Source organism: Thunnus albacares, chromosome 11, assembly GCF_914725855.1.
Source record: "Thunnus albacares chromosome 11, fThuAlb1.1, whole genome shotgun sequence".
NCBI lineage: Eukaryota > Metazoa > Chordata > Actinopteri > Scombriformes > Scombridae > Thunnus > Thunnus albacares.
Window position 1 is genome coordinate 18,259,392 of NC_058116.1, and position 10,061 is coordinate 18,269,452.

Genomic DNA, 10,061 nt, shown 5'->3' on the forward strand with positions numbered 1-10,061 from the left:
CTGAAGAAATTGAAAAACAATAGTGTCCAAGGTGAAAGCCAGAAAAGGCAGACTTTTCCCAAGTGTTTCCTCGGGAGTGATGACTGTAAAAAAAAGTGAGGCTTGGGCTACAATAACCAAGGTGGTGAATGTTGTGTCCCCTGAGATATGGACTGTAGCTCAGGTAAAAAAGAAATGGTTTGACATTAAAGTTGATGCGAGAAAAAGAATAACATACCAGAAGAAAAAGAAAGAAACAGGTGGAGAACAAGGATCGCAATTATTGGACAAACATCCATAAATGGGATACTTCCATGAAATGAGGGTGAAAGTGATGACATCCAGCAAGGTGGTAATTTATTTCATTTATATTTTAATTGATATTTGTAATTGCCAGTGTTTTTTGGTAATTAAAGAGTACAATGCAATCAGAATAACATTTAAATTTTATTCAAATGTAAATAGTAATGCAAACAAAACTTCAAATTTGAATTGTAGGTCCAGATGATGCTGGAGTAGAGGATGACGTGCCATCGACCACTCACTCCCAGCTGCCAGCCACACAATCCACTTCCCAAAGCATACCCCAGGAATCTCATCAGCATGACCGTGTCCAGACCGACGAGGTTGTCCACAACCAGCTGGCTCTCCTGGATGCCGTGAAGGACATAGAGAAAGGCATAAAAGACGTTAGTGAGACATTGAAACAATTACTGAATGTCCTCACTAATAAATAAGTGCATGTTTTGAAATTTTGTGTGTTACATTTGCCTCAGATGTAGATATGCTCCAGATACAGTCTGGTAGCCTACATAGTTGCATCAGTGGCTTCAATTTCGGAACATGTTTAGTGTCCAACATGGAAAAGCCAGTAATTTCATAACACTATTATTCAGTTTGCCATTTTAACATTAGGCATTTTAACTTACCATCATTAGAAGTGAACTGCAGCCCTGCCAGGAGATCCTGCATTTGGTTGTATGTCATGTGGCCTGCAGTCTAGTTGCCTGGCCATATCCCGGGTCACCTAAACAATATAATATTTCAGCATAAACAGAATAGAGTGTTTAGATTTAGTAGTCTACATAAAAGATGCTCAACAACAAGCCATCCGCTTCTCACAGCTGCTGCCTCCAAACACATTCCCACTGTGCTGTTGTGTAAAATGAGTCATGGGTACCTCCTGGCCAACAGGCCACAACGTTGAGTGTGTGGCAGTCAGCATCACAGATTACCTGCACGTGGATGGAATGATCATTTTCCGGTTCATAAATTGCATGGAGTCGGTAGACGGAGTTTTGATGCGCACGTGGGTGCAGTCTATTGCTCCAATAGTGTTTGGCATTCCAGCAATGCCATGGAACCCCAGGTTGTGAAATCCCAGTCTGATCTGCCAAATCCCCTCTGAAATGTCCCTGTAGCCAAGAAACCAATGGTGGACAGGACTTGGACCTGAGAGGGTATCAGGTGAGAGCAGTGTGTCCGATGATTTAGATGCTGAATTGCATAGCTGCAGCAAAACTTGTCTTGATAGTCGGAAATGGCTGTTAAGCCATTCGTGTTTCTATCCAGCATTCAACAAATAGAAAATTTGAAAAAAGACTACAAAATCTTAATTATACATTGATCTGACGAACGAAAAACACAATATTACAAATTGAATTCAATTTTCCAATTTTCTATTTTTCATTTTTTATGTAGAAACTTGAACTGATACACATTACACGAACAGCCTAGTGTCATTATAGAAAATGTGTCATTGACTCAAGGTTTTTGGACTCTTTTTGTGTTTTTGTTCTTTTGGGTTCCTGTGTTCACTCTGTTTGTCTGTTTAATTCCAGTTCTTCTTTATGGTTATTGAGCCTGTTAAGTTTTCTGTCACAGTATGGCTCTGTGCCCTTGCTTGCTATTCCACCAGAGACAGAGATTTGAATTGTTTCTCTACAAGACACTCTGGCATGATATTAAGTTGCCTTTATTAGTTAGTCTGTCTTTGTCTTTGTTTTCACTCCAATCTGAATATACTCAGTTATTAAGAGGTTTTTTTTGTTGTTGTTTTTCTGTTCATCACAGATAAAAGAGGTTGCAGTGTTGCTTGGATATTTGAGTTGTATTCATGTGTATTCTGTGGTGGTTCTATGCAAGTTGGTTTATTACGAAGAGTTTTGTGTTTTCTGGGTTTGGAGTTTTTTGCCGTGTCTCCCTACTATGTTTCTGTGCTTGCTTTGCCATCTAGACACCTGCCCTGCATCTAGCCTCGTTAGCCCTGCTCTGCTCTGTGTTTTCCCCACACCTGCCCTGTATCAGCCTTGTCAGCCCTGCCCTGCTCCCTGTGTTTCCCCCAGCCAATCGGCTCCCTGTCTGTTCTCCTGTTCCACCTGCTCCTCATCCTCTCAGTTCAGTCTCTGTTGGATCTTTTGTTCAGTCTTGTTCTGGTTTGTTCAGCATTGGTCTGTCATGTTTAGTCCTGTTAGTTCTGAGTTGCCAGTTTTGCCAGTTTTGCTTTGCTTGCACTCTTGTGGAATAAAATATATAGTTCAGTTCTTGTACTTGCTGTTCTCTGCACTTCGGTCCACTTGCCTGCTGAATATAACAAAATGAACCAATGGGCTGCTGCCTCTGCTTTATGGGCCAGTCATTAGCAATTAAAATATTATTATAATTTTTATTCATAATGATAATATTAAAAATTAAAATTACATCAGCCCCAAGGTGCATCAGCCCACTGGGAAAATGCCCTATATGCCAGATTACCAGTCCAGCGCTGGGTCTGACAGAATTTTTGCAGATAATGTCTCCATGTCTCTACTGATCACTCTCAACTCCTGATAGAGCCGTTTATAACTTTGCAACCATGTCTCTCCCTTAGACTGTATCTCCCTAACACACAGATACATCACTCATGCTTCTCAATCTCCTCTTTCACTCCCTGTAGACACCCTCATCTCAATAACAGACTGAATTTCTCATGTTTCCTGCATCTTTGGACTCATATTCTCATTGGATTTTAGCTTCTCTTTCACTTTTCTCTTCCTTTATTCCCTTCATCTCTTCCACCTATGACTGTTTTCCCCACTCTCAGGCTCTGATCCTTTCTGTCCCTCTTTTGCTTCATCATCCCTTTCTTCTTTCAGAGCCAGAGGCCCACTCTCCATCCTGGGCTGTCTCTCTTCATCTTTCTCCTCCCTCCTCACATCAATATCTCTCAATCTTTCCTTCTCCTCGTAAACAGACTGACCCTTCAGCCTGCTGTTGCTTCTCCGCCTCCAGACTTTCGCCATCTCTCTCCCGCTCTCTCTCTCTCTCCCTCTCTCTCTCTCTCCTGTGGGTAAACATGACCCATGCTTCGATCATCCTCTTGTCATTTTGTCATTATTATGCCCCCTGAACCCTCTCCATCTCTCTTCATGTCCCTTCTCTTCTCTCCTTCACTCTGTCTCTCTCTTTCTCATCCCTCGGTTCATTTTACTCTCCTCTTCTCATCTCTCCAGTGATGATAAATACTTCCATCAGTCTTCTGCCATCTCTCAAGAATGCCGCCTCTCCTTCTTACTTCTCCAGTCTCTTGTGTCATCTGTCTTTTTCCTTCAAGATGAGATGTTCCCTTCCAAACATTTCATCCCTTCTTTCTGTCTTTTCTGTATCTCTTGGACAGACAGACACATCTACTTTACATAGCCAAAAATATATGGACACCTAGTCCCCTCTTTGTGCAAAAACCCCCTCTGAAGTTCAACTGAAATTAAGAGGCTTCATGAGGCTGAGTCAGAAAAAAACATGTAGGCATCTCCCAAAATTATTTTTAGCTAGGAAATACTGTCTGTGGAGGCAAAAAGGTAACATTTGTTCTGAAAAGAGACAGTAAGTTTAGAAAATACCAACTTGGTTTGACTGCCTCTGATGGTTGAACCTTCATATTAGCTTCAGCTGAACTTTAAAATGCATTTTTGCACAAAAAGAGGGCTTTTTGTCCACCATCACTTACATTGGAGACATACAGTATAGGGAACTCTATAGGAGTCTCAGCAACTAATAATTCTTTCCATATGGGCTTGTGAGTAATGTTTTGAGAAATGTCAACTTATCCCTTAATATGTTGCTATAACAGCCTCCACACTTTCTACAAGATTTTGAAAACTAGCTTCAGAAAATGAGGTCAGGCAGTGATGTTGGTCGATAACGCCTGATTTTTATTAATTATTCCAATTGATCCCAAAGTTGGAAGCACTGATGATCTGATGTCTTTTTCCACAAAAAATGTTAAGATACTTTAAAAAAAAATCCTTAAAATGGCATCTTTTCCTTCTAATCTCATTAAAAATCCAGAATCTATGAACATGCAATTTTTTTCATTTCAAAAGTTTAACTGCTGGACAAAAGATTTATCCTACTTCACTAAAAAGTCCATTCTCTGTGTATGTGCAATAGAGGCTTCAAGTTTCCACATCACATTTGTGTAAGTTGTGTACTGACCCTCGACTGGCTCCAAACTAGTTGTAGTGTCACAAATCCCACTCGTAGGCCTGCCTCAAATTTTCAATGAGCACAGAGAAACTTCCCCCCTTCAGAAGATGAATGTGAAAGCAGCCTTTTAGTGTCAAACTCTGCACATACATCATTCTGCACAGAAAAGCTCAAACATTCAACTGAAATAGAGGAAAAACGTATTTTGAGTGAAGGGGGGGGGCTTTACGATTTCCCTTAATTAGAAATCAAGGGCCCAAACCATAAAGAACAATCCCAGATCTAAAGTACAAAAGGGTATTTGGGCAAGAACTGTCCAGATACAGTAGTGTGTCTTTCTGTTTTTATTGTAGCTGCCTCCTCTCTCTCCCCATCCTTACCTCTCTTAGCTTTGTTCAGTTTTTTATGAGACAGGATCCCTTAAGTTTCTCTCCTTCTCAAGGACTCTCTTAGTCAATCTTTCCAAAAGCATCCCCCTTCTCCATCCTGCCATGACTCCTTTTTATATCCAGACAATTTATCCTCCTCACCTAGAATGAGGCTCTCAAGTTTTGATTAGAATCTCGCAATTATTTTCTTTCTCTCATCCATACTTCAGCCTGTTTCCTCTGATTTCTTTCCCTTCTTGAGTGTTTTTCTTAGTTCCACACCTGTCCACCAACAGTATGTCTCATATGAAACAGTATAAAAGAAGCTGGTCTCCCTCCCTCCCTTTCTGTTGCTTGCACACTCTCTCCTTTTAACCCTCCAATATAAGAAAAAAAAATTCGTTCACTTTGTCATCAGCAAGTCTGTATCTTGTTTGTCACACCTCAAGCACTTCTCCTATTGCTGTGCCTACATTCTCCATCCTCTATTCCTACAATCATTCGTTCCATCACACATCACTCCTCCCTCCTTCACTGACCATCGCATCAATTTTACATTATTCATTCCTGCTCTGTGTCCTATTCCCTCTGCTCTTCACCAGCCTAGACCCTGTCATGATGAGTTATAGAGGGAATATCTGGGCATATCGGTTATAAAAGTTTCAGACAGTTTTCAGCTGTATTTATATATTGTGGGCACCACATTTTGTCACACACATTGGATTGATTTTAAAGGAATATGTTGTTTTTTTGTTTCCTGAAGTGTTGATTTACTTAAAATATTTGAACTTGTTGGCTTTTTGGGGAGGCAAGTGTCTTGTTTTTACTTAATATTAAAATATATACTGTACATTTTTGCAATAAGTAATTAGTTTACTGAACAGAATGTCTAATAGATTCTTATATTAGATTATTATATTAGATTAACTTTTTTTCCTTCTGCAATTCCTCCTCTTTGTTTAATTTATATTATTAAAATTTATCCTGTCTCCCTCAAGAAATGAGCCTGTGTGCCTTAGGTGTTACAAGTTTCCTTAATAATAATTAGTGTCACACATTTCCGGGTATTATTGTACATATTTCCTGGAGTTAAATTCCCTAGGTGGTGTAGTTAGCCAGTAATCTCATTGTACTCCCTCCCTGGCTTTGCCACTCTTCCATAAATGTTCAAACACAGACACATGGATTTGGTTTCCATTCAGTTTATGCAACAAAGGGAAAAGCTGGTCATTGCTAGTTAGTGAAAACAGAAGGATTTTTGTATTTTTATGTTCAAACTTGGGCCTAAACGGCCTAAAAATTGGAACATGATTGAACTCAGTGATCATGAGAGTCCCACCAACCATGTGGTATTTTTTGACCTAATTTATGTCAGACCAGAGTGACTTGCCTTAACAAAGGATGTCTGGGACAATAAATCGCAAACCCTAAAAATGACTGCATCCTATTTAGTGGTTTTGCCACCACCACCAGACCATATGCAGGCCATACATATAGCTCTCAAGAAGCCTCTCATGTACGGTGACTGACATCACTGTAACATCTGCAGTGTGAGTTGAAATACAGTAGACTGATGCAGTATGTGTGTGTGTGTGTGTCTATGTAGGTCGAGGTGTCAGATGTGGGAGTGGTTCACTCTTTGAAAACCTGTAATTCTCCTAAATTACACATACTGCTCTGACGCTCTTCAACTAACCGGGAGTAATTTAGCATTTTGCTGCAGTTGTTTTTTGTTTTTTTTTTGTTTTTTTGGTCCTGAATCAAAGCGTGCCTCTGCAACAGAAAGCCTGAGAGCTGTTGCTCTTGAGTGCTAAACTGAAAAACAGATGAGAATGTTGGAGCCAAATTCTGTCAGTTAAAGAGGCATAAGGACAGGAAGAGAGGTTCAGCACAGTGTGTGTGTGTGTGTGTGTGTGTGTGTGTGTGTGTGTGTGTGTGTGTGTGTGTGTGTGTGGCTGTGTGATAGGCTACAATTGTCCCATTAGCCTAGTTATTTAGCTATCTGTACCTCATCAAACCGCACCTCCCTAAACACTTCCTGTCACCAAAGAGGGGCTGAATGTTAACACTAGCAGGGGGTAGTGTCAGTTTGTGATTTAGAATGTGCATAAGTGTATTTGTGTGTTATAATTACTGTATTAATGACTGAAAGTTTTTTGCATGTCTACATTAGTGAGAAAATGTGTGTGAAAATACAGAGAGTTGTATGTATATATGGACATGTTGGTCAAAATGTCCTGTTCCCTGCCTGAAGCCTTGTCGTCTGTGTGGGGTAATTTTGACCATATGGTACACAACATGACACATGCTTAAACTACAGAAACTGCACCACATTAAACACACACATACACAAAAACACAACATGTTGTGGTGCAGTATAACTCCCCCAAGGATTCAGGATCAGAGTAAGATCTACATTTAGATGCAAGGGCAGAGTAACAACATGTAGAGATTCAAAGAGGCTTAGAGTCAGTTAGAGAGAGAGAGTGTGTGTGTGTGTGTGTGTGTGGTGAAAGTTCCCCAGCAGAGACAACATTTCATCCCCTGGAGCCTATCTCACACGGTAACAATTCGGGCCAGTGCTGCTGAAAACACAGCACACACACAGTATAATCCCATAATATATACAGGCACACAAATCTTCCTCTGCTGCACTGACGTTTATGATAAAGACACAGATACAGTAACACATGCAAATTCATTTTCTTGTTCTCTGCACTGTGTCCAAATAAAGACACATATACTGCATGCACACACACACATACACACACACAGACAGAAACACACACACACAGATCCAATCGGCACTAATAGCAGCGTACAGTAAACACCTGACAAAGACTCACTCTCTCTCTCCATTACACACACAAACACACACATTTTCTAAACTTGGTAATGTAATAGTGCTGTAATGGTGAGTAATTGCTGCTCTGCCATGGTAATCTACTGAGGTGAGAAGAGAAAAGAGCAGCAGACAACTGACAAACCACAGAGATTTCCTCTTGCTTTCCTTTGTTACTGGATACATATATAGATGAACCAAAAAGAGAAACAGATAGATGGATGGCTCGATAAACAATTAGCCATTGATGGGTAATTATTGATCAATTCTTGGACTGATTGAAGAAGAAAGTTGGAGAAATTTAGTAGTGGAAGTGGAATGTATTGTGTTCTGCAGAAACTTGTGAAATCTTGAGTTTTCCTGTTTCCCTTTTAATGCATCTGCATTTTAACACTGTGCAGCGTTTTAGTTCCCTGGTCATGGGGCCCTAGGCCTTTCAACCCACTGCAGACAACGTTAGCTTTGATTTTGAGGAAATAATAAAAGGCATATACTGAGATAGGAGGGTGAAGAGCACACGCTGCGTTGGGCACGGACTGTAGATTATAATGGTATGTGACGGCTTTACCACAGAGGTCTGTTGTGGTTTTAACAAAACCTCAGCCAAACAGAGCAGTGCAGGGCAGATCATACAGTAATATGGCTACTAACTGGCCACAGAGACTCTACCCTCATTTTCATGTATATAAATAGATTTTTTTGTCTTTCCTTGTCACACTTTCACACCTAAATAAACTGCTATAATGCGGATCTCCAGTTATCTCACAAGTCTTCTTACAGTGACACTGTAAAACGGCCACAGGGTGTGCTCTTAAAGTGGAAAGGTTATGTACAGTGCATTTCAAGGGTAATTTCACCATTTGAGCATTTTTAGTTATGTGTTTCAAGTAGCCCATGTGAATGTATGTGTAATCTAAAAAATAAATGAATAAATAAATAAATCAGGTTTTAGACACTAAGAGGAAACCACTTATGGTAACTACCAGATACGTTTAGTCATTATAGAGAATTAGAAGATCAATACCACTCTCGTCTATGTGTTAAGTTTGGAGCTACATCTGGGAGGCAATTAGCCTAGCCTGGCATTAAGACTGGAGGGGGAAAACAGCTAGCCTGGTTCTCTCTAAAGCTCACCAATTATCATACATGTATTTTTTTTTTCTTTAAAAAAACATAAATGTGCAGCATCTCCAGTTATAGCGTGAGTTGCCAGTTAAGGTTGGTAACCAAAGGATTTGGTATAGGTTTCTGTAAAGGCACAATGGTACCAAACCCAGAAACCTCACTGTAACGTGAGGAGTCCATCAAATCATTGCACCGACTGTTCATCAAGAAATAGGCACAGTATGCCTGTAAAAAAAAAAAATGTTGTTTATGAATTAAACAAATAAGATATGGCAAGTTAATTACTGAGCTGTGGTATGAGTATTTTTTAACAAAGCCAGCCAACTGTTTCCCCCTGCTACTAGTTTTTATGCTAAGCTAAGCTAATTGCCTCCAAGCCCTGGCTTTACACTTAAAGCACAGGCATTAGGTGATATTGATCGCCTCATCCATAGAAAAGAAAGTGAATAAGTGTATTTCCCAAAATGTTGAGTTATGCCTTAATGGATTATTAAATAGCTATACTTCAAGGTAAAATGTACAAAAATTAAGCAACAATTTAGATGACATACTTAGATCAGACAGAGGGATGGGAGAAGATACTGAACAGAAGGCAGAAGGTTACAATGCTGGTTTGCTGTCATTCCAAAACAATGCAGAATTTGACTAATAGCACAATTGTGTGTGTGTGTGTGTGTGTGTGTGTGTGTGTGTGTGTGTGTGTGTGTGTATGTGTGTGTTTGACATTGTTTGTGTTCAGTATCAGAATGTTTTTTATAATTCAAACTTCAAATGATCAACACAACAAACATTTTCTTGGCTTGATATTGTCAGTGAGTTTAAATGGCAGCGAAAACTAATTACCAAGATGGAAAACAGATTTTCCACAACAAAGACATTCTGCCACAGTTGGCTGACAATGTTCATTTGAAAATGTTCTATCCTTAGCATCTTCTGGCACAAATCCACAACTACATCACAAAAACAAGGCAACAACAGCCCCTTAGCTATTAGTCTTTGCGTAACATGCTTGGTATAGGAGGAGAGCTATTTCCAATGTATTTTAACAGCCGTGCAGTATTCTTATCTTTTCAAGCTGTATGTGTGTTTATGTGTGTCAAACACAGTGTTATAAAAATGCTTTACAGACCGTCCTGAAACACTGACCTTTACAGAAAACCACTCGTCTGTTAAAAACATGATATACTGTGTGCATGTTTGTGCACGAACATGTGTGTGCATCTACGCCTGTGCACACTGGCATGTTTGTATGTGGTTGTGTCTGCACATGGTGACGTATGTGA

At 39.8% G+C, this 10,061-nt stretch overlaps 1 long non-coding RNA gene across 1 annotated transcript; it reads right to left on the reverse strand.

Moving 5' to 3' along the window:
• Window positions 1-413: 413 nt before the first annotated feature.
• LOC122992499 lies at window positions 414-1,637 on the reverse strand. Its single transcript, XR_006406061.1, has 3 exons — window positions 1,215-1,637; window positions 909-1,006; window positions 414-629 (listed from the first exon to the last, which is right to left on the reverse strand). It is a non-coding gene; the product is annotated as an uncharacterized LOC122992499 (long non-coding RNA).
• Window positions 1,638-10,061: the final 8,424 nt, after the last annotated feature.